The sequence below is a fragment of the Brachyhypopomus gauderio genome, chromosome 1 (assembly GCF_052324685.1).
Source record: "Brachyhypopomus gauderio isolate BG-103 chromosome 1, BGAUD_0.2, whole genome shotgun sequence".
NCBI classification, from domain to species: domain Eukaryota; kingdom Metazoa; phylum Chordata; class Actinopteri; order Gymnotiformes; family Hypopomidae; genus Brachyhypopomus; species Brachyhypopomus gauderio.
In genome coordinates this window covers 17,043,176-17,068,325 of record NC_135211.1, presented here as the reverse complement: position 1 = coordinate 17,068,325, position 25,150 = coordinate 17,043,176, and the positions used below count along the sequence as shown (strand labels likewise).

Here is a 25,150-nt window from a genome sequence, read left to right as displayed (position 1 = left end):
TCTCTCTCTCTCTCTCTCTCTCTCTCTCTCTCTCTCTCTCTCTCTCTCTCTCTCTCTCTCTCTCTCTCTCCCTCTCTCTCCACCTCTAGGTGGCAGCAGTGGTTCGATTCTAGTATCAGTAGCACAAGCGGACAGCAGTCAGTTCTGGGATGCTCCCCAATAAGAGGGGTAGTAACCCGAATGAGAGGAGAGGCGTGGGGGCAGTTGGCCAACACGTCCTACCCAGTTGCTCTCTCCTCTGCCAGCTCTCTGTTTGTTTAGTGCTGCTGCAGGGAGATGAAGTTAGACACAGATGTGAGCAAACAGAGGCCTCGCAGAACCTGGGATCAGGACTGTCCACTAATCCCGTATGTCCCATCCACAGTCATACAGGTAGTCTGGGGTCCACGCTGGCTGGCTGCTGCTCTGGTTAACATGTAAGGAACACATTTTGAAAATTTGCACATGGTTCAAATGTTAAAAATCACATGAACTTGTTTCGAAAGTTGCATATAACCTATTTTCTGTTTATTTTGTTGATAATAGGGGGCATGCAGATAAATAGCCTGTAATGATAAATAAATAGTCCATTACGATAAATAAATAGCCCATTATAATAAATAAATAGCCCATTATGATAAGCAGGGTGTGAATGAATTTCCCCATGTCTTTCCTAACAGGTGGCTGCTGTGTTTCACATCACCTGCGCAATCAATCCTTTCCTTTTGGGATGAGTTCATGTAAACGTTGGACATTATGATTAAACTCGAGTCTGTGCGTGCTTGTTCCCAGGGGGGGAGCGGGCGAGGGCGGCTGCCCGGGTTGACGTATGACTACGGGTCTGCTTCCCCATCCGTCTGAGGCCTGCTCTGGCTGGAAGGGTTGGGGCCTTGTCCCTGGCCTGCTCTGACAAATCACCTGTGTTTGGATGGTAGATAATGGTGGATATGAGTAATGTGTGTGTGGGCACCTGAGGAGCAGTGTACACATCACAGGAACTCTGGCTCTTAGGGACCAGGACACACATCTCTATAGGAAGGAGAAGCCACTAGTAGACTGGGAAGAATAAGACTGTTATAAATCATAATATTACTCTGTGTGTGTGTGTGTGTGTGTGTGCCTGCCTTCGTGAGTGTCTGTGTGTGCTCTTCTGTCTTTTAATTAGAATGTGGTGTGCATGTGTGTGTTTAGTTGTGAGGAATGCACTCCTCTGTGGCGAGTTCCTTCTTTAATTTTTAATGTACGACAACAGGTTTGTTTTCAGCTGCTGAGCTGAGTGTGTTAGTTTGACAAAACGTGAAGACACTGAACAACCTCCCACCTTCGTCATCATATGCTTATTTATTTAAACAAGCATTAAAACATTCTTTCAGCGTCCATAACTTTAACATGAAACAATGTCCATAGTCAAGCTGGTGTTTAATTATCAGTAGTGACCTGTCCACCAGGGGGCGCAACCCTGTAAACAAAATCAACCATGTATCATGCATGAAACAAGGGCAGCCCCAGCAAGATTAAATAGTTCCATCATGTGTTGACTATTTGGTAAACAACTGTGGAGGGCAGGGGTGCTACACGCTCTGCACCCCGGGAATGCATGCACTGTACTCAGGCAGAAGACTTCCCTCTGTCCCTGTAATTAGGCCCAGGTTCGGATGTCCATCTGGAACATGCTGGAGACATTACGCTCCTGTGATGTGGTGGCCATGTTGTGTAAGGCCTTTTGGTTAAGGCTGCATTTACACCTCTCGCTGGAGATGATTCAGGAAGTCTCCGTTCACGGATTTGTGTTTCTTCTTCTACAGCTTGTCTTGAAGATGGATGAAATTCTTTGGATCTTGAACAAGTGTGTGTGTGTGTGTGTGTGTGTGTGTGTGTGTGCGTATATGCACATGTGTATGTATGTATGTGTGTGTATATGTATTTCTGAGTGACTGATTAAAAAGTTCAACCTGAAAGCTGAAGCTGAACTTTGAACTTTGAGCATGATGGCAAGTTACCGGCAAGTCAAAGTCCAAGTGATCCTATTTACCCCAAAAGTCCTGAAGAGCACAGTTAGTGAAGGTATGTGTGAGCTAAAGTCGGTGTAGTGCCTGAGCCTTGTCTAATCACATGACTATAGGCCATGCTGATATCAGTGATGATGACTGCGGCCTCTGGCACATTGAGTCAGTTTAATTTGTCATGTCTAAATGGTAGTGAACTTCCCCCTCTTAGCCTGTGATGAACTTTCTTGACCAAGCACACACACATACACACACACACAAACACCCTCTTCACTCTGAATGCATGGTGCAATCAGTCATTTATTCTTACTTAGATAAAATCTGTGCTACAGAGAGCACACACTCTCAGATGACCTCGTCTCGGAGACGAAAACGCTTTATTAGGGCAGTTTGTGACACAGGACACAGGAAATTGATGCCAGACTTGATAGTTTCCTGACCTCACAGTGACCTTCTTAGTGGTGTGTGTGTGTGTACAAGTGGTGCATCAACCACCCTTATTCTCATTCTGTGATTTGTGGTTTGAGAACTTCCAGCATGTCTGCAGTTGCACTGCTTAGATTCCAGGCCCATGAAAACATTGTGTTCTTCAGCTCCTGGACCAAACACAGAGGCACTTGTGAAGGAAACAAGAAACAAATAAATAAATTGCCCTTGTCGGTCACTGATGGCAGCTACTTATTCCCTACTTAAACAAATAAAGGAGTACACACTGGTGTAATGATTGGACTGCCAGACCATTTGGGGCAGGAGCAGAGTGGGGCAGGAGTGGAGTGGGGCAGGAGCGGAGTGGGGCAGGGGCGGAGTGGGGCAGGAGCGGAGTGGGGCAGGGGCGGAGTGGGGCAGGGGCGGAGTGGGGCAGGGGCGGAGTGGGGCAGGGGCGGAGTGGGGCAGGAGCGGAGTGGGGCAGGGGCGGAGTGGGGCAGGGGCGGAGTGGGGCAGGGGCGGAGTGGGGCAGGGGCGGAGTGGGGCAGGGGCGGAGTGGGGCAGGAGCGGAGTGGGGCAGGGACGGAGTGGGGCAGGAGTGGAGTGGGGGTGCCTGCTCTTTCTGCACACGTGCTGCTCATGGCCAGGACTTGTGTAAATACGAGAAGTCAACACCAGGTCACTGACATCACACACCATTAAAGATCCCGCTCAGCTGGTGTGGCACCCTCACTCAACAAACATCCTTTTAGCTATTCTGCCTTTAATTACATTGAGGTGCAAGACAGGCCAGCTAGGACAGAGCCCTCTCCAGCCCAAACAGAGTAATGCTCTTTGATGAACACTCACCACCTCTTACCCTCACTCACTATGAAGACCGTCTGTCTGATTTGAATGTAAGATACTTATTTTAGGTTATTTGTTACCTGGAGTGTACTGTACGAGTTTGAAGCTCTTCTTTTTACTAACTTATGCAGCATGAAAGGAGAGAGAGAGAAGAAGAAGAAGAAGAAAGGGAGCTTTTAAAACAAGCCGAGCTTCCTGCTGCTCTGAGCCGTGCACATCTCTCCTCTTATCTTAATAAGTAATGAGACTGCCATGAGCTGACAATGAAGTATTTTGAAAATAGTTGTAATGTATAGTGGGTAAAGGGGCGGCCAGGCATTGATGTATAGCTCAAACAGGGCTGGAAACAAGTGAAATATTAATGGCCCGTTTCCCCTCCCAGTTAATGTGGGACTTACCTGATTGCTGTGGGGGATGGGACTGATGGAGGAGAGAGAGAGAGAGAGAGAGAGAGAGAGAGAGAGAGAGTGCATGTGTGTGTGTGAGCACACATGCATGTGTTTGCTTGTATGTGTGTTTGAGGTGGCCATGGTGGGTTGTAAGGTGAAGTTGAGTAGCTTCATGAGAAGGGTTACTTACCTGTGTGTGTGTGTGTGTGTGTGTGTGTGTGTGTGTGTGTGTGTGTGTGTGTGTGTGTGAGTCATGCTAGCTGATCTGTGCCTGTGTCTCTTTGTTGATCACACTCTGTCCTGCTCTCTGTAATAAGGCACAAAGCTATAAACCAGTGACCCAGCATCTAACACTGGCTGCTCACCTTTATGTGTTCAATTGGTACAAAAGTACAAAATACTTTTGTAGATAATAGTGTTTTTTATGAAACTAAAAAACTAAAATCAACAGTATATTACTTATATTATGACATACTAAATATGACCTATAAGCAATATAACCTTCAGGATTGTTTAAGATTTTTACATGCTATAACATCCATGTAAGATCCAAGTGCCATGACGTGAATCTTTCTGGTAGTGTGATAAAGATTTTGCCAGGTGCATCAAGGTTCCAGAGTTGCGTCTAATGACAGTGGATGTGCAGACAACCCTTCACAGTGACGGATGTGAGCTCCAGTGGTGGAGGTGAACTCCAGTGGTGGAGGTGAACTCCAGTGGTGGAGGTGGGTTCTACTTATACTACATGTGTGCTTGGAAGTTGGGTGGCACAACACAGGACTCCCTGTTTGGGGGGGGGGGGTCATTTCAGACTCTGCAAGGTGTTTAGGTGTACAAGAGACTGTTGTTTTGTAGTCTGTATGTTTAGAGGAATGGAAGACAGACTGTTGTCCATACAGAACAAGAGAGGAGTGGAGGTAGAGCAGCACTGATTTTGCTCTGGATCAACATTAGTCTCTGGCTCCCTGTTGTCACTGTGTCCTAATTGACAGAGTGCTTTTCCGGATCTCTTGATGGTCCTGAGGTAAAGTTTACCATGAGGTAAAATTGTAGGCCTAGCGAATTGGTATACCAGAAACATTGCGATTTTTTATTTCTTAGTAAATTGATATTGTTTTCTTTGTAAAGTGCTATTTTCAGTCTAAGGTTGTGAACTATGTGTGTGATCTTGAACACTTAGCATAGTTCTGAATGTTCGGAATTAGACGTCAATGTAACCACAGGGGGGCAGCAGTGTGATGAGAATTCATCCACTGTTCGTAGGTAATGTCGTCTCACAGGACTGCCGCATTTAAGGTGTTACTCCCACAGCAGTCGGAAAGGTCTTGGTTAGTCACTTAAGTTTCCCTTACACCCGGGATTTTGACACTTCGCCGGTATTCAGTCTTTTTTCTCTTTTTTTCTACGACTCTAAGGCATGTGATATTTATTTTTGTCTTTTGTCTTTCATCTGGTCTGTCTGTCTATATATTTGTCTGTGTGTCTGTTGGACTGTTCTGTGTCTCTCTGGCTCTAGAAACGAGCTTTGGTTGAGGAGAGCTCATAGCGGACGACCCAGCAGAGCCCGAGGTGGAACACGGAACCTGCTGCTCAGCGCTGCCGTTCCCCATTAAAACCTTCACTTTTACAGCAGAGGTGGCACTCACAATGTTCGGAAACGCCAGTCAAGCTCCAGAAGGGTCAATAGTTACAATAACTTTCTCTCAGTGTAAAAGAAACAAAAAAGAAAGGAAAACTAGGAAGAGTTGGCTGTACTATCACAAATTGCTTCCAGATTCTCTCTTAAAGTAAATGATTACTGAAATTGAGTGCAGACTCTGACACCGTTTCTGTGGAATCGAACGATGCACTTTGAAGTGCGGAGGGCGGAATCAGCTCTAGAGCCCACTCCAGTTCCACCTCATTTACACTATCATTCTCCCTCGCCCTCTCCCTCCAACTTACAGTTTGCTTTAATTTACGACAACAAAGGGGAGATTGGGAATGATTTCTGCTCACGGAAATTTGAGGAATGCTATGAAATCCTTTTTGCCTATTTTCTTTATTATTCTCGTGCCTCTGCTACTCTGTGCATAATGAATCTTTTAAAGATGTGAAAGTATTTGTCAATGTAGAATGGTTTTTTGTATTCTGCAATGGCAAAAGTGGAAATAAAACAAATATCATAAAAAAAAACTCATAAAACACATTTCTGTAGGAGTGCTTATTATTATTATTATTATTATTATTATTATTATTATTATTATTATTATTATTATTATTGTTATCATTATTATTATTATTACTATTATTATTGTTATTATTATTATCATTGTGCTACTGAGTAATACTCATTATTATAAATGGTTTTATTTTGTTTATTTTCTAGTTCAGGTGTTTTTCAATGCTCATTGTATCGAGCGCTGACAACTCTGCGAGCAGCTGAGCAGGTCTGGGCGTGACCGCTGAGCGACTATTTAAGCTAAACCCACAGAGCTTACACTACTGGTAGCACTTGTAGTTTTATTTAAACTCCCTTCTAAAGGTGTTTGAACTGTTTTTAGCTGTAAGTGTAAGTGTTCTTTGTCGTTTTTAAGGACCCTAATTGCTAATTGCTTTTTGTACGTCTATGTGTGGTAGCTCACCTAATTGTTTAACATTTGCAGTGGAAGGAAGTTTAAGGGCGTTAAACGAGCTCCAAAACGAGACGAGAAAAACATCCAAAACTTTAGCAGAACGCCTGGAAGGAAACATCAGCTGTGTTTGTGTCTTTCTGATCTAAAAACAAACAAATGAAGTTGCCAACACGACACGGAATTTACCCTGGGCGCGCGCGCGCGCGTGCGTGCGTCTGCCACAACGCCGCCAGCGTTCCTATCGGTTGTATCAAGTTACTGTTATTTTTTTAAAAGGCAACTTTAATCAGGCAGTAACAGACTTCTACCCCCCAGCCACCCCACACCAACCGCCGTGCGCACGTGTTTGTGGGAGGCATAGACTTCATAAAAACGTAAGTCACCCTCAGGTGATTAGCGGCACAACGCGCTTGCGCCCTCGCGCCCCTTTCCCGCTCGCTAAAATGAAAAGCAAATATTAATAACGTTTGGCATCGGGGAGGACGCTACTCATTACATAGCACTACTACAGTCATCTACAATATAATGAAAGAGAACACCCCCCAGCCGTCTCCTACCTATTCTGCTGACAAAGATGGCGTGCTCTTTTAATTTCCAGCATATTCACCTTTTAAACAAGAAAGTGATTACTTAATTGTCTTATGGATATGGATATGGTAGCCTGTGCAATCACGTAAACAGAGACTCACTGACAAGTTAAGATTTATTTCACAGCATCCAGCACATCATTGTAGGCAAACCATGTTAATAATAGCTTTAGAAATGCCGTGCTTAGCCTGATTTCAGCGTTAGGCCCATTGGTGTCAACATATTTAAACATGTTTGTTGATGTCCGTTGTGTAACACTGCCTCTCAGGATTACGTTCTGCCCCGAGCCCCGAGTGCTTCAGAAAAGCTAAAGGGGTCTGAAGATGGTTTTGTTATGACTCACTTTACGTTGGTGAATGGGAAACCATGATATTTGCTCCACTGAGTTGTTGTGACACATTCTAACCCAGAGATGAATGATTCAGTGTAAATAACATAAGGAGGTGGCTCAGAGCTAGGACCTAATTGGGGAGAAGTGAGTTAGTATCGGAGTTTCTTTATATGAGAGAAGGAGACGGCGAGATGGAGGGAGAGAGAGAAGGAAGGAGAGGGAGCAGTATGTAATCTCTGGGTCAGTAGTTGACCTTGTCTTTAGTGTACTCCCATAATGACACCAATTACAGTGTGAAGAGGTGTGTGTCTGTTTGTATGTCTCTGTGTGTATGTGTGTCTGTGTGCGTGTTGTCATTAATTGAGGACTGAGAAGTCTCCATATTACTTAATCTATCTGTGTCTGTGGAGAAAGTATTAACCTGGCTAAGTCTGTCCAGGTCAGGAAGGTGTAATGACCTCTGTTTCCCCCTCTCTCACTCTCTTTCACTCTCTGTTTACCTGTGTGTGTGTGTGTGTGTGTGAGAGAGAGAGAGAGAGAGAGAGAGAGTTTGTGTGTCTGTCTGACCAGTAACAGGAGTGTGATGATATCTGGCTCCTTTCTCTTATGAACTTTTTATGCATTTGCTATAATTAAAAACAGCAAGCAGATTACAGCATTGATGCTGCTAAACGTGTTTGAAGTACACAGAGTCCTGGCTAATCCCTGTAGTGCAGAATGCTCTAGATGAAGTAGGCCCTCAGTACAAATTAGCTTAATAGTCAATATCATAATTAATTTCAGGAGACACTCATACCTACATAAACAAATTAAACTTTCACTCTCTGTAAGTTTTTTATTCCATTAAACTCTGATTTTATATCAGAATGGTTTCAGATGGTATATCTCTCTCCCTTTCAGTGTCAGCCTGTCTGTCTCTTTCCGTTTCATTGTCTCCTTGTCTGTCTCTGTCTCTCCCTTTCATTGTCTGCCTGTCTCTCTCTCTGTTTCATTGTCTGCCTGTCTCTCTCTCTCTCTCTCCCTTTCATTGTCTGCCTGTCTCTCTCTCCCTTTCTCCCCCTCTTTGCTCTCTCCTGTTCTACATGCCAGTCCTTCTTCTCAATCTGTTCAGTGTTTGATTGACAGGTTAATAGAGCGAGCGGATTGGCTGTAATGAGGTTTATTCATATTAACATGGCAGTGGAGTCCCCGCCCTGTCAGCGGCAGCTGAGTTATTACTCTCTTTCTCTCCCTCTGCGGTTTTTAAATTTTGTAATCCAGATTTAAAAGCATATTGGTGTTTATACACTGCACACGATAATGATCCATCATACCACTGGGTAGGCTGTGGAAGTGTGCATGTGTGTTTGTGTGTGAATGTGTGTGTGCGTGCACGCTTGCGTGCGTGCGCATGTGTGTGAGACAGAGACAGCGCAACACATAAATAAGAAGCAATTGGACCATCTGTTTGAATATCTTTTGGTCTCCCAGGAGACGCCCATCTGCCTTTTACATTATCCATTTCAACACACACACACAGACACACACACATACACACACACCCTGCTTTCAACCCCCCTAACGGTGACTGTCACCATCACAACTCCTCTAGCACCCTAGAACCTCACACAAACACATTCTACCACCCGACACACACGTACATATGCACACACAGATACACACACTTGAAGGACCCAACACACACATACATATGCACACACAGCTACACACTTGAAGGACCCAACACACATCTCACTCCTCCCTGGATGTGGAGACTCTGAAAGCAGATGTCTTACTTCTACACTTCCTGATTGCATTTTCATGAAAAAGTGTCCTCTGTCAAAAAAACCAAAAACAGGACTTTTTCAAACAAAAATAACAACAGTCATTAGAGTTGTAGTTATTAGCAGCTACGCTCGACTGTAGAATATCATCAGATCTGTTAGAGTGAGAACATTTTCTACAAATCAGAACATAGCAGAAACCACTGTGTGTGTGTGTGTGTGTGTGCACATGCACACGCATTTGTGTGTGTACTGTACGTTATTTCGTGAGTGTGTTCATTTCAGTATAGGTTTGTGTGTTTGGTTATGTGCAACTGAAATCTGTAATTTTATAAGTGTGTTGACATGTATATGTCTGTGTGTGTGTGTGTGTGTGTGTGCACATTTGTGTGTGTACTGTACGTTATTTCATGAGTGTGTTCATTTCAGTATAGGTTTGTGTGTTTGGCTTTGTACAACTGAAATCTGTTGTCATGTGTGTTGTCATGTTTATGTCCCTGTGTGTGTGTGTGTGTGTGTGTGTGTGTGTGTGTGTGTGTGTGTGTGTGTGTGTGTGTGTGAGGTAGTGCATGCATGTGTGGGAAGATTGTCTCTGTTTTGAGAGCGGGTCTCTCTCATTATAATGGAGGACAGTGCTTTAGTGAGGAGTTCAAGACTAGTTCAGCAGCACCGTAGAAACTGCAGTTCTTTACTGTGCTGTTCAAAAGATCTCCCCCGTCTGACAGCACTCAGCAAGCCAATAATCCCACTCTCTCTGGATCAATCCCCGATCGAAACATCAAATAAAAAGCACTGCTCTCTCTCCCCCCCTTCCCCAGCTCCCTCCTTCCATCCCTAAAAAAAATCACTTACTAGATGGTATTAGACAGGCTGGCAAAAGTGTCATTACCGCTGGGACCAGAGCAGCACGGCTGGATAGATTCCCGTCAGTTTTGCAGAATATTTCCCTGCCGCTAAGCCCTTGCGTTAAGAGCACAGCATTATTGATAAGACAGCGCTCTCCGGACCGCAGGGCCCGGACGAGAACAATCCTCAGAAGTGCTCTTTCATGTCCGTCTGTGTAGCAGAGCAAAGCGAGGATTAGCGTGACGCCTTTGATCGGCAGGACTGGAGGCGGAGGTGCTGGGAGGCAGGCGTACGGGGACGAGGCAGCCCAGCCATGGAGAGGGGTCTCTGGGGTGAGATGGCACGGTCGGGTCCTTGGAGACCTGGAGATCCAGGCTGCCCCGGTCCGTGTGAATGGCAGTGGTAATGACAGGGACTCAGAGAGGGTGTGGGAAACCAAGCAGATTCTCACTGAAACCCTAGACCTGGCTAGAATAGTAAAGCATGGAGTGGATGAGGAGAATGATAAAACGTGACTTTCTTCTTGATATAACAATATTGGTGCTGGTGGTTGTGTAGTACGTTATTAGTATTTGTTAACAAAAAGGAGTCTTTTATGAAAGACTGAAATTATGAAAGACTTTTTATGTATGAAAATGGAACGTGATAGTCATGAGGTACATGTACAATAGACAAGGCCTTTTCCATACATATCACAGTTAAAACCTTTCAACAGTAACACAGTCATTCTCAGACACAGAGTTCAACTGTATTGTCACTGGCTTACTTGTCTAGTGACATGTTCATGTCATTTCCCACAATCCTTGGCCCATAAGGGTGCCAAATGAAAATCAAATCTTTCCTCTTGTTATGTCACCTGTCATGTCCTGGGTCGGGCTTCCTGCTTCTGTGTAGCCACACCGCCATTGTCTGAACCTTGCTCCCGTCACTGACATGTTCAGAAACATGTTTCATCCCGCCAGACGGTTCATAAGTAGATTACCTTTCGTAATTCGCTTTGTTACAGCAGTCAATAAAGAGTCCGATGCAAACGTGGTTCATTTGTATTTCAATTGATGTCCTGTCCCCATTAACTTATGGCTCTAATGCATTCTGCTACATTAGTGAATAGACCTTACCGGATTAATCACGAGTTCATTGGGATCATTTGCTTTCCTGTTGCCTAATCGAATTGCTGACATTGGTAATAAGGGCAAACCTCACCTGTCTCCCCCCCCCACTCCCAAACAAGCAGAACGCAGCCAGGAGCCTCGTGACTTCTCCCCATCTTTCTGCTCCAAACAACATTTTAACATTGATTTTTGACACACGACCACGCAGGAGCGATATCTGCCCGTGACTTCTGCTGTCCCTGGCACCGTTTGTCCTCGCTCCCGGCACTCACTCCCACAATGCACTTGGCATTCAGGTGTTTGTTGCACTCGTGCGCAAGTTGGGACTCTCACTTAGTGCCTCTTATCGGCCTCTCTCTGCGTGAGTGTTATAATTAATGGCTTTTATGTCTGGAGAATAAAACCTCTAAATTGGCTGCTCTCGCATTATTTATTTAGGGCTAATTAATTGGAGGAGACCTGTATTGAATTCACGGGGGCAGACGTGAGGTTGGTATGGCCTTGCCTTTGCTCGGAGACGAAGCCTCTTCAGCTTGTAAAGGTGCCATGACCGTCCTCTGGTACTTTAGAGGAGAAACTAGAAAGTACAGAGTCTGGACAGAGGCCATTCAGAGTCTGGACAGAGGCCATCCAGAGTCTGAGAGTTACGAGCAGAGGCTAACAGCCGGTTCCTCAAAAGGTATTTGATCTGAGCTTGATTCATGCAATCCAGAAATCATAGCTGTTTAATCTGATCTTTTGAAAAACTGCCCCAAGTCCTGGGTTTATCACACATCTCAGATTATGTGAGTAAAGTCTATATTTATAACATAGCTCAGTGGGGAACGGTCAGGGCCCTCTACACCCTCTCAGAGGGCCTAAAATATTCTTAAAACATAAATATATATAATATAAATTTATCCAATTTTATTTTATCTACTTACAGTTTGACAATCGACATCTAAACAATTACAAAAATATAAGCAAATAAATTATTCACCCGTGTCTATTCAATCTGTACTGGAAGTTGAGGGGTTACGTGGAAGCCTGTGAGCCTGTGTCTCCCCCTATCAGGACTGTGATGCCCGCTGTTCGTTTACAGAGGGCCTGGCAGTTATAATTCAGCGCAATACCAGGTACAAATGAGAGTAAAATTGACCAATCATATCTTCCCTCTTAGTGGGCGGGCTTAACTGTATGATAATTTCCGCCCACTGTGGCGACGCTAGCTGTCGCTAGCGTACCACCACTAGCTACCACTTTCGATTAATTCCTTTGATGCCCTCGTGCGCGTTGTTTACATATTTCGCTCCCGAGGAACACGGAGCTGTGAACCTTATTTTGCTTAAGAAGTTATCTAGTACATATGTTATTGTTTATTGCATTTTTAAAGCTGTACTGTCGTCTCTATTTTTATTTATTTTTTATTGCAGTTAATTAAGAGAGGAAATTAATTATTTTCCGGAGGGGGGATGGGAGCAGGCCCAGGTATAATGGTCACGGTTCGCTACTGACATAGCTACTTAACAAATAAATATATAGGCTACAAATTGAGCAGAATATCACTCATTCACTAAAAGGTTTAACAAACAGATCTGGAAAAGCATTGTCTTCGCTGTGAAGGCAATTTGTGTCAATCATGTTTTTTCTTCACACATCAGTGACTCCGGTACTGGAAAATGACAACCATTAAGATCTCCTCAGTCTGTGTCATTACCAACCAAGGTGCGGTCTGTTGCTCACCATTTAGCTTGTGTCAGCACCTGTGACGGCGCAGGCCTATCAGAGATGATGCATTGAGCTAACACTATTATCCACAGGTACCAAAGCTTATGTCGTGGGAATGACATGGGTCATTCCTGTTCGTGATTATGACTAAACAGCAGCTGGAATAAGGATCTCCTCCCTGGCTGTTTCTTAGAGCCAGGCTCTAATGGTACTTATAATGGCCGACTCTCTGAGGCAGTCAGCAGTGTTTTATGCGTTATGGTCATGCTCGTGGGCAGCTTGGCCCTGGGAGGGACTGTGTCTGGAATAAACAGTTCTCTGTATTGTTGTGCGCTAAGCCGTACAAGACATGACCACGAATAACTAGTTCCCACATGTCCAACTCTTTATTCGTGCCACAGAATTTCCCTAATGCGACCTCATAAGTTATTGTTGACCGTGTCCAAACTGAATTGCTGGCTGTGTGGACAATTAGCAGACATCTCACCCTGCAAAAACTCATTTCAGAGAGGTAGCATTCAGACGCAACCTCCAACTTTGCAGGGCACCAAGAAGTAATGTTTAAATGTATATTTCCAGCATTTGTTGTAATGGGATGAACGAGTGAATGGTAATTAAGTGTCAAATCATGAATGATCTCCCAAATATATCTTTAGCATCACAGTGGTCTCATTAGCCAATCACGTCAGATTAATAGCTAGCTAGGTAGTCCATGTACATCTAATTATCTTGTTAGCTGTGTAATGTTAAGTGTGTTATTAACTAGATTTAACTTTTGACTTATACAGTGGCCATATTATGTTTTCTTGATCATTGTTTTGGGAGTACAGAACTCACCAGCTCTGTCAGTAACTCCCTTTATTGTCCTTTACTGCCAGATATTTCCAAGATATCGTCTGTAATTTGCAGACATCAGGGAGCACCTATTGAAATAGGGGAGACTTCTGGAACTTCCAAAAGAGCTGAGAAATAGCTGTGAAATAGGTCAAAGAGCATGATGTCAAAAATGGTTCTGTTCTTTACCTCATGTGTAGAGCACACCAACAGAAGCCAGATTTTAGCTTGGTGTGTCATATCTGTATGTGATCATAGAGACATCCTTGGAGTGCTCGTAGTGAGACTTGTGTATGAGTGTGTATGATGTAAACTCTGCTGGATAATTAAAATGCACTGGATCACTTTGGGCCAGGGTGCCTTAGGGTGTGTTAAATGACACCAGTTTAATGGGTGTTTTGTGCCAAGTTTAAGCTCGAACCCACAACCTATTACCATGTAAACAAGCACTCAAGCACTTTATCAAATGCCCTAACATCCATGCCTAGGAGAAGTATGGTGGTCACATCAAAGGGAGTGAGTGAGGTAGAGTGAGTGATTAAGATAGAGTGAGTGAGTAAATGAGAGTGGGTGAGTGAGTGAATGAGAGTGGGTAGGTGAGTGAGTGAGGTGGAGTGAGTGAGTACTGTAAATGAGAGTGGGTGAGTGAGGTGGAGTGAGTGAGTGAGTGAATGAGAATGGGTAGGTGAGTGAGTGAGGTGGAGTGAGTGAGTGAGTGAGTGAACGAGAGTGGGTAGGTGAGTGAGTAAGATGGAGTGAGTGAGTGAATGAGAGTGGGTAGGTGAGTGAGTGAGGTGAATGAGTGAGTGAATGAGAGTGGGTAGGTGAGTGAGTGAGGTGGAGTGAGTGAGTGAATGAGGAGGATTGGGTGAGTGAACGTGAGAGTGGGTAGGTGAGTGAGTGAACGAGAGTGGGTAGGTGAGTGAGTGAGGTGAGTGAGTGAGTGAATGAGAGTGGGTAGGTGAGTGAGTGAGTGAGTGAATGAGAGTGGGTAGGTGAGTGAGTGAGGTGGAGTGAGTGAGTGAGTGAATGTGAGAGTGGGTAGGTGAGTGAGGTGGAGTGAGTGAGTGAATGAGGAGGATGAGTGAGTGAATGTGAGAGTGGGTAGGTGAGTGAGTGAGGTGGAGTGAGTGAGTGAATGAGAGTGGGTAAGTGAGGTGGAGTGAGTGAGTGAATGAAGAGGATTGAGTCAGTGAACGTGAGAGTGGGTAGGTGAGTGAGTGAGGTGGATTGAGTGAGTGAGTGAGTGAATGAGAGTGGGTAGGTGAGTGAGTGAGGTGGAGTGAGTGAGTGAATGAGGAGGATTGAGTGAGTGAATGTGAGAGTGGGTAGGTGAGTGAGTGAGGTGGAATGAGTGAGTGAGTGAATGAGAGTGGGTAGGTGAGTGAGTGAGGTGGAGTGAGTGAATGAGGAGGATTGAGTGAGTGAATGTGAGAGTGGGTAGGTGAGTAAGTGAGGTGGAGTGAGTGAGTGAGTGAATGTGAGAGTGGGTAGGTGAGTGAGTGTGGTGGAGTGAGTGAGTGAGTGAATGAGAGAGTGGGTGAGTGAGGTGGAGTGAGTGAATGAGAGAGTGGGTAGGTGAGTGAGTGAATGTGAGAGTGGGTAGGTGAGTGAGTGAGGTGGATTGAGTGAGTGAATGAGAGAGTGGGTGAGTGAGGTGGAGTGAGTGAGTGAGTGAATGAGAGAGTGGGTAGGTGAGTGAGTGAGATTGAATGAGTGAGTAAGTGAGTTAGGTGGAGTGAGTGAGTGAGTGAATGAGAGAGTGGATGAGTGAGGTGGAGTGAGTGAGTATTATTGCTGATATTTCTTGGCACAAGAACATTTCATGGAAAGTAGACACCCTCTTAAAAAGACTTAGCTTGGGTTCCTCTAAGAAAGCTTTGCTTCATGCTAAAGCAATCACGTATAAACAGCCATGGAAGCCATTAAACTGAGCTGTAGTTGGACACTATATGTCCTGTCATTTCTTCCTCAGTCCCCAGGACCCCTGTGGTTAGGAGATGGCAATCTTGGTGTTTATCTTAAGATAATGGGCTTTCTTGACCCTTACTAGAGCCTTAGACCCTTAAATGTGAGATAACTGTTCCAGAGACATAGCAAAGTGTGTCTTTTGTCTGATGTTTTGCAAGCTTTTTGCATTGTTTTCCAGGCTTGTTACTGATTATGCTCTTTGTGTGTGTGTGTTTGTTTTATCCCATTTCAGCCCATGACGCAGCGTGTGTGGTATCTTTTTAAACTAGCGACCACTCAAACAACAGCTCCCATTGTTAAACGCAACCATAGCTCATAACCCACCAATCAGTGCTGTGTGTTCTCTTCGTTTTAAAACCAGTCGACCATCTCACCTCCCTCCACCATGCGCTACTCTCACATCCATCAAACTAATGGAGATATCTGAGGATAACAGAGATCAGAGACACACAGGCAGAGAGAGGGGGCGTGGCCACTCCCAGCCACTAAAAAGCACGATTAATAACCCCATCCTCAAATGATGTCATAGTTAAGTGTTTAGTGTTGTGTGTTTACATATGGACATAGTTCTTTGAGGGCTCACACACACACACACACACACACACACACACACACACACACACACACACACACACACACACACACACACACACACACACACACACACACACACACACACACACACACAGTGCACTATGAGAGATGAGACTGGGACATTCTGAGACTAATGTGTCATGTATTTGGATTAGAGGTCAATAGGAAAAAAGTTTTTTCAGTGAATATTAGTGCTGCTACTAACCATCGCACTAACCTCAGACGAACAAGCAGGAGATCCTCCAATAAAAGCAGCATGTTTCTTTTGCGTTTTCGTCTCAGGGGACCCAGCTGAACGTACACGGCGTGATTACTGTCAGGCGTTCTGTTATTGTGGGCTCATTTGGCTCCCCAAAAAACCGCTTTGCTGTCTGACACTGATGACATCACGGATCAGTTTTTTCTTTTTTTTAATGAAAGAGAAGAAGGAGGTGTGGGGAGAAAATGGCATCTCTTTCTCTCTGTCTTTCTGTCTCTCTCTCTCCCTCTTTCTCTCAGTCACCATCTAATGAGACATATTAATGACGGCAGACCTTAATTCAAACCATGCATTATTCATCGTAATTGATTACCCTGCTTTGAAGGAATACCTTTTTTGCCAGAAAAAATGATCCCATTAGCAAGAGTTTAATCCAAATCAGAGCTGTCAAAACATCCAGGTCTCAGGGTCCCCCTCAACCCCCAACACCCAGTAAGTGTCATAAGACTGGTGGATGAATCACTCGACTCCATTTCCATGTGACATTTCATTCATAATTTTCCCTTCCCTAAAGTGGCAGGCAGTATTTTTTACCTCTGCAGTTCCCGCAGAATTTTGATCCATTTTTTACTCCCGGGTAGCCGCAGGGAGATTTTAACGAAATCAATTTTGAAGACAGATTTTTGCCACTGAGTGTTCAATTTGTCTTGAATATCTGTTTTAATCGCAGCGTTTCTTTGAATCACTTTCTCTTCTGAGGAAAGTGGGGTGAGATGTGGGGCTAATCACTCACAGAAAACTGGCATTTCAGCCTGAATATATTTAAGGTAACAGAAAAAAACCTTTATGTGTTTAAAGAAATGTTTCAAAAATGGATACTAGTGGATATTACGTCTCTTTATTACATTAATTTATGTCATGATTTTGACAGGATTGGGCATGTTAATTTTTGAACTGATTGATTTATCTAACAAGATCAAATATATAGCTATGATTATGTGAATTATACAGTTATTTAAAGTTACTAAATACATGGCATGTATTTAGTAACACTATAAAACACCATGTGCCAATGTAATTGCAGTATGATATGTTGCCCAGATCAAGCAGCCGTAGTTAGTACTGCTCTACCATCATGTATTGCTAGACCTTTTTACCCATAATTCTCTGCACTCTCCATTACTTTTATCGAATCTCACACATGCTAGTTTTTAACGATGCAACCCACGGCACAAATACACTCTGGGTAATCAATACCAGTTAAGAGGTATGTGTGTGTGTGTGTGTGTGTAGGTGTATGTGTGTGTGTAATAACACTGTGATTAATGTGTTTTAAAGCCAGGCTTTATTTACTACTCTCCATCTCTGTCCTTTGTGTGGCTGTGGTGTTTTAGATCATTCAGAAATTGATTGATACACACAGTAATCAGACGGGTCTGATCGAAAGAAAACTAAAGCTTCCTTGTTCATCAGACCACATTATACCCAAACTACAGGTTAGGAGTAAGCTTTGTCCCACTGAACACAGACAAGCTGTCCATCAGAGATGATTATATTTCTGTACCTAACTTCCCTCCTTTTCCCGACATGAGCAGCGGGATACAATACATAACAGCTCTCACCAAAGAATCAATACAGGCCCTGCTATTGGAAATGGTTAAGAATAGTTTTTGTTAAAACCCCTTGTTACAGTGTGTGTGTGTGTGTGTGTGTGTGTGTGTGTGTGTGTGTGAGCATGCATGCATGCGTGCTTGTGTACGCACATGTGTGTGAATGTGTGGATGGGTGAGTGTGAGCATGTGCGTGTGTGAGCATGTGTGTGCGTGTGTGTGTGTGTGTACAGGCCTATGCATGCATATGTGTGCTTGTCTTATTTTCCCCAGTTTACTAACTGGCCAGTTCTTTATTGTGCAATGGGCCCCAGAAAGCTGTGAGGTCTGAACTCTTGGGATGAACATTACCTGTATGTCCTCTTTAAAGGACTTCACCACACACTCCCTCCATGTTATGTGTGCTGAGCCTACAACTGACACTCAACAACACTAATTCTATGCCTGCAAACCAGCCTCATTAAAAAGTCAGTGTTGCAGAGATGTTTAATAAAATGTTGATAGTTTTAAAAAGTGCATGTTTAACTCAAATGTTGTAAAACAGCAGTGTAAACTGTTGATGAATGCATTATTTTCTGTTGTATTCCCTCCTGGTCAGGTTTGGACAACAAAAATGTACACACACACACACACACACACACACACTCACTCAGTGTAGTATAGGCTAGTCTAGGACTTTACAGTGCTGACTTATTTTGACCTGGTCAGCCAAGTTCAAAACAACAGGCCATTAATGCAAAATCAATCCATCATCCAAACGATTAATCTGCCTTCTTGCCCCACAAGCAGTAGCCATTGATTTTATTTTTTAGTTCTCCTAACCCTCCTGCTATTTCTCTAATTAGTTATCTATAGTTATCCAAGCCTCTGCACACCTCCTCTACACATCACTATAGTAACAATTTTAGAGGAGACATCCTAAACCCAAACAAAGCAACCATGGCAACTTGCATTCTTAGCCACGCTCAGTTATAGATGATTAATTCCACAGCTGGGATTCAGTCCTCAATCACCTCTACATGACAGACAGAGCTTGTAGTGTGTGCCTCTGCTGGTCAGGGGTGACCCACTCCTTTCACCTCAACCCCACGTCATCTTGTCTGAGAGCGTTTTATTTGCAGAGCAGGCGTTCACACTCTGCCTGACTGATATGAAGTGAGCTGGGCCCAAAACTGCCGCCATACTTTGGTAGGAGATTTGTGACTCCGACACATGCCACTCTGTCCGAGCGGGCGATTCTGAGAAATAAGAATCGAATTTAGCAGCAGCTGTGACATGTTGATTGATCAAAAAGCTCATGGCTAAAGCCCCCCTTTCTCTCCAATCTTATTTATCCTTCGTCAAATGGTTTCAAAATCAATACTGGCCTTGTATACAAGCATGCCTGCTCCAGGCACCTGGGGCGAGGAGGGGAGGGTCCAGGAGAAGAAAAACACCTGCTCTCTCACTGTTCCTCCGCTCCCCTGTCAGACATGTTTGAAGACTAAATAATTGTTGCAGTTATGGTTGGAGGCCAGGTGGGATTATTGTGTGATCCATTCAGATGGCTGGAGAGAGATTTCCTCAACGCAGATGGATTGCACTGCTGCAGTGATATATCAGGGAACCAAGAAAATAACTTAGCATAGAGACACACACACACACACACACACACACACACACACACACACACACACACACACACACACACACACACACACACACACACACACACATTCACTTATTCATTTGTTACTGCAACTAAAGAAGGTTAAAAAAAGAACCTCCCATGTCTAATGAACAGACTAAAGGAATGGAACTAATACAGTGTTATTAGACAGCCTTGGTTGGTTCCACTGATCACTATCAGGAGCTCAATAGAAAAAATAGATTTTTGAAAGTCTGAAATTGTACCTTTCCACATCAAAGGATTTTATTTGATTTAAATGCCTGTTAAAGGCCACTCTGTGGATCTGGAGTGAGTCCAGGTAAAGCCTATTTACAACAGACTAAATGGATAACATGCTAAGCAGTTTCATCATTTCACATCTTCATTACCCATGTCTCATATACACCATCGTAGATGCAATAAATTGTAATCAGGAGGTTTTGTGGGAAACAGAACAAGGTGCACAGGATCCTTGCTGATTTTTGCATGGTTGATATCGTGGAGGTCCACAACCCCCACCCCCCCCCACCCCCCCGGAGCTGTGCACTTGTAGTCTTTGTGTGTGGTTGGCCTCGTGTCACTGAGCTGTGCGCAGCTAGCATGGACAGTGGCATGTAGCCCTGCGGAGCTGTCCGTCAAACAGCGGTGGCCCCATTTGCCCTCCCTGTCAGGGGGCGGGCCCTCAGGACCCGGCCTGCATTAGACCCCGCGGTGAGCGGTGAGGAGACGGGGTCGATGTATTAATGTAATGGATGGACCTGTCCACGGCTCAATGGCTGTCATCAGTTTGGGTCTAATAGAGGCCTCATGTCTGATACTGACAGGTCGCAGAAGAGACGCAGGCTCCAGTCCTCGGTGACTGCATGTGGGTTCTGTGAGGAGAGAGGCAGTATTTCCACACACACATACTAGTTTACCTTTGGCTCCCCACATAACTGGTAAAGCATGACATAAACTGCTGACCAGTACAGTAAGTATGTTTTTCGGTGGTAGCCACTCTATTGAAGACTTCCTTGGAAACGGAGAACACTGCAATCTTAGGTTTTCTTTTGCCTCAGACATAAAGATTGATAGACTTTACTGGAGTGTTTACGTGGTGCTTTCATTTGTTTTATGACTGTAAGGGCGCTTCGTTCCGGTTTTGCGGTTTTGTTTTTTTCCCTTTGGTAATTTAACGGCTCCCTACTTTTGGCTGGCCCTCGTGAGCTCTCCATACGGCGTCTCTTCAGAAGCCCGAGAGAAGAGCTTTCGTGCGCGTGTGAGCCAGTTCCCGGATCCAGTGCTCGATAAATAACTTTGATGATGTTTATGAAAAGTAATGGGATGTTCTGAGAGCCCCGTATGCCGTTTGCTAGCCCTCTCGAAAGGGAGGTTTCCCACGTGAGAGCGCGCACTCGTCTCTGACCGCGGTGACTTTATTGGAATTAAAGTCCATGCCGCTGGGATGTTATGTCTGCTCTCTGTTCTACGCGGAGTTCTGTCATAAAAACGCGTCCGTAGCACATTCGTCAACTCCCGCGGTCTGTAAATGGGAAACTTGGGAGAGAGGTTTACCTTTTGAAACATGATATACGTCATATGAGCAAATCATGTGATAAATGAGAGATGTTTAGCCTTGGACTGGAAACTGAACCGTTTTCATACGAACCGTCTGTGATTTTACATCAAATAGCCTGTTATGAGCAATAAAAGCATATTTAAATATGATTTACGTCTGCAATACTGCCAAGCCACAGATTTTCAGGAAACACGCTGATTACACGCGTTTAAAATAAGGTATAAAATAAGCTCTATCTCTGCACGCCTAACTACGGCTTCTGAGTTGGTGGATAGATGGACATTAGTGTCGTTACAAACATGTGTGTGTGTGTGTGTGTGTGCGGGCGTGTTTGAACAGCTGGTGGACATTACACGCAGATAACGTGGTCTCTTCCAGTGGCGAGGGGAGCTCAGAAGCTGGTCCTGACTCTAGCTATGATTAGCCTAAACGCAAAATAGGCGGGAGTTAGGTACTTAGTGACCTCAGACTCCAATCCATGCGAACGACAGCTGAACTGGAATCAGCCTTCACATTTTAGTGAAGATGGAGGACGTTTGAAATTCAAGCCAGTCCGCTCGTTCCAGCAAACCCGCTAGCCGAGAAGAGAGGGCTCCACTGCTGCCAGTCAATGGGCATTAATGTCGGAAGTTAACGAGAGTCCAAGAAAAATCCCAACCGTCTGAATCATTTTGTTATGAAAACGGACAGGGTAGCAGATGTTATGAGATGTTGTGTTGGAGGAAAGTGGGGTTTTATTTGTGCAGCTGCAGTTGTCGAAAGACGGCAAATGGGAGGACTCACAAAAGAAAGGGGGTGGAGTTATTAGACAGCAGTACACACCCATAGGTCCTTTTAGCAGTTGCCCCCCCCCCCCCCCCCCCCCCCCCCCACAAAAAAATAAAATAAAAAAGAAATAAAGAAAAGTATGTCATATCAGGTAAGGAAGTGTCAGTCCAGACTTTAGGGAACATGTGGTTACCTTGAGAAACCTTTGTTCAAAATAGATATATAGAAATACAAACTTTCTTTTATTTAAATGTGCCATTCGAATTCTACCTCCTCCTTGCTGGTGGAGTTCCATGTTTAATCCTGGTTGGCAGATATGGCCCTGTTTTCTGGAGCAGGATAACAAGGAGTTGTCCATAGCTGCAGGGACAGTCATTCTTCACACGATGACATCATCGTTAATCATCAGAATTCTGGAACTCTCCACGTGGTGCTCTGGAACGCTCAATCATGCTTCTGGAACATCTGAGTCCCACTGTATAGCTGCATGTTGCTGTATTGAAGTGCTTCATTAATGAAAAAATAACATATCATGGGTTACAAATGAGAGGCGGAGAACTGAGAAGACTTCAGAAATGGAGAGATAATTAGATGTCTGCCCTGGATTGATGGATGCCCAGTAATTGCTTTTGTGTTATTATTTCAGGTCCAGACTAAAACAGAAGCGTGCCTCTTCCTATTCCCGCCGTTTAAATTCATTAATCTCATTAATGTGTGGAATTAATATCATTTTATCAGACATTCCAGAACTGCTGGAGGTGGTTGTGGCCACGCTTGCGATGTGGAGACTGATCAATCATGCAATGAGGCCCTCATCTGGTGGGTGGGTGGATGATTGTGTATGTGTCTGTGGGTGGGTCTGCGTGTGTATGTGGGTGGGTGTGCGTGTGCACATCACTTCGTTGTAGTTTGTTGGTGTGGTTAATGCTAAATTGTTTTGGCATTGTTGTTGATTGAATGTATACTGGATATTCTGAATTAGCACATATTAGCTGCACCTGCTAGTCAAGCATGTAATACGACCTTTGCTGCTATTTGAGAAACTGACCAGAACAGAACTCTATCACCACTCCATCACATCTCATCACTCCATCTTCTTCTGGTGGGGCATTTTTTGTTAAAATGTTCTTAAACCTAGAAATTCTTATGCATTAGAACACTGCCAAAACAAAACACAGACATTCTGTTACATCAACAAGTTTCCCACACAATTCTCAAAATATTTCCTGCGCATCAGTCATAACACAATAACAACATTGCAGCAATAACAAGTTTAGTTTGAGCTGGCAGGAAGCCAACCCTTCCGCTTTGGTCTCTGTGGGAGTTCACATTTGCGTTGGGTGTTCAGCCATGTTCCCTGACTGTCGAGACGATGATACGGGCTTGGCCTAGCTGCAGGCAGGTACACCGGGGGTGTCTCCTAAGCATCACTTCATGTGCAGGTGCTGCATTATCATGGATGGGAGAAATGTCTCCTCACTAGGCGAAGAGAGTCGCCATGGATACCCAGGATGGAGGGTCGACGGGGAAGGGAAACCTCAAGAGATGCAGATGGAATTACATCTCCAGGGATGGATCTTCGGACCAAGACATTTTAGAGTTGGTTTGGCATGCACACTAAATGCACCTCAAAGGATGCAGGTGTTAAAGATTCTCAGCACATGATCTGTTCCTGCCTAGGAACTAGTAAAGAGTCTAGAACAAATACTGAACAAATACTACAATAAATACTATTCCTTTCATGTTTGGCTCTGATTACAAGGACAAGAGGAGAATGGATCTTGGACTGGTGCTATTGCGCTAGGATGTTTCGTAGGTATGGTTTTGGTTATCTAGGTCCTCATTTGATCCAGGCACCAGCTATTAGCATCTGGGGGTTGTAGACAATTAATCGACAATCAAGTTGTATTCGATCTACTAAAGTCTGTCATCCTGATACATAACACTCAGGGTCTGCTTGTGAGGTTGGACTCAAAAGCACCATGTATGACACAAATTCCTGGTCTTCATGCAGCAGGTAAGCTGTTGTCAAATGGGTCTTTTCCTAATTGAGGAAATAGATGTTTTCCACTCATTTACCAATTAATGCACAGCCTGGCATGACATGGTGACCACGAAGAGGGTATGCTAGTTCTTCCTAGGGTTAGGGCTTCTTCTTCTGGTAAAACATGGTGTCATGGACAGGACTGGTGCCAACATTGAGCTCAGCAGATAGATGCTGGAGGAACAGTCAGAAGCTCAGTGCGTCTGATTGAGTGTGTGAGAATTTACTGGAATTAATCTGAATGGGACTGTTAGCTTATCTGGGGTCTGTTGGTTCCTCTATGTTCCTCACAGATGACGTTAGGCCAGTGAACTCCAGCGTTGTCCTGATTGGATCATAACACAACCGTAATGGACACCAGGGCACCATGCTGTTGTCGAGCTCTTTCCCCCTACAGGTGGCAGGGAGGAAATGGGATCTTTACACCCAATTTGAAGTGAAGTGAGTTTGGTGGATATCCCATGACCCTGGCATAATGACTGCCAGACCACAGGTGGGCTCGGGCTAGTGTGGCATTGATGGACTGCGTAAACACACTCAATCACAGTCTTACAGCTGCCCTTCAGACTCTGCCCTCCTGGGCGTGAGGTACACACACACACACACACGCGTACTAATGCATTTAGAAAATATGACGAGTTACATAAATGAAAAACATGTGCTGTTCTCCCCCTTTCTGGGTTCATAGCTCAGTGTGTGTGAATCCTTGTATTCCACCCTTGTTTTCCCCTCTATTCCAGCACACCTGGCTAAACTTATCAGCTAATTAACAAATGCTTAATGAGTTTACAGTGGGTGTGGTAGAGCTACAGGAAACCAATTAGTGTGACACAGGCGTCCCTGCTCCAGGAACGAGATAAACTGGAATGCTGGAACCGACCTAAACTGGAGCTGAACTGAACTGGAACTGATTTAAACTGGAACTGAACTAAACTGGTGCACTTTTAAACTGGAAATGAACTAAACTGGAACGTATTTAAACTGGAACTAAACTAAACTGGAATGTATTTAAACTGGAAATGAATTAAACTGGAACTGAACTAAAGTGGAACGGAACTAAACTGTACCTGAATTTAACTGGAATTGAACTAATCTGCACTGGAACTTCAGTTGCTCTGGCTGCTTACGTCTTCCTCGCATATGTTCCCAATCGCAGAATGCAGCAGGAACACATAAACGAACAGGAAGCATTCCAAACACCCGTCACAGCTCACCTCCAACACCCGGCACAGTGGGCCTGGGTCTGACACTCCCGCACCACGCCACACACTTAATCCTGTAGTTAACGCCCTGAGTCTCCCTGTACATCCTACCCA

General features: G+C 44.4%; 1 long non-coding RNA gene across 2 annotated transcripts in view; it reads left to right on the top strand.

The window, feature by feature from the left end:
- The first annotated feature begins 6,541 nt into the window (after positions 1–6,541).
- The window catches only part of LOC143526833 (uncharacterized), a 37,539-nt gene continuing 18,930 nt past the window's right edge, over positions 6,542–25,150 (top strand). For both annotated transcript variants that reach the window (XR_013133967.1, XR_013133966.1), the window contains exon 1: positions 6,542–6,635. This is a non-coding gene — a long non-coding RNA (uncharacterized LOC143526833). The remainder of the gene's footprint in view (positions 6,636–25,150) is intronic.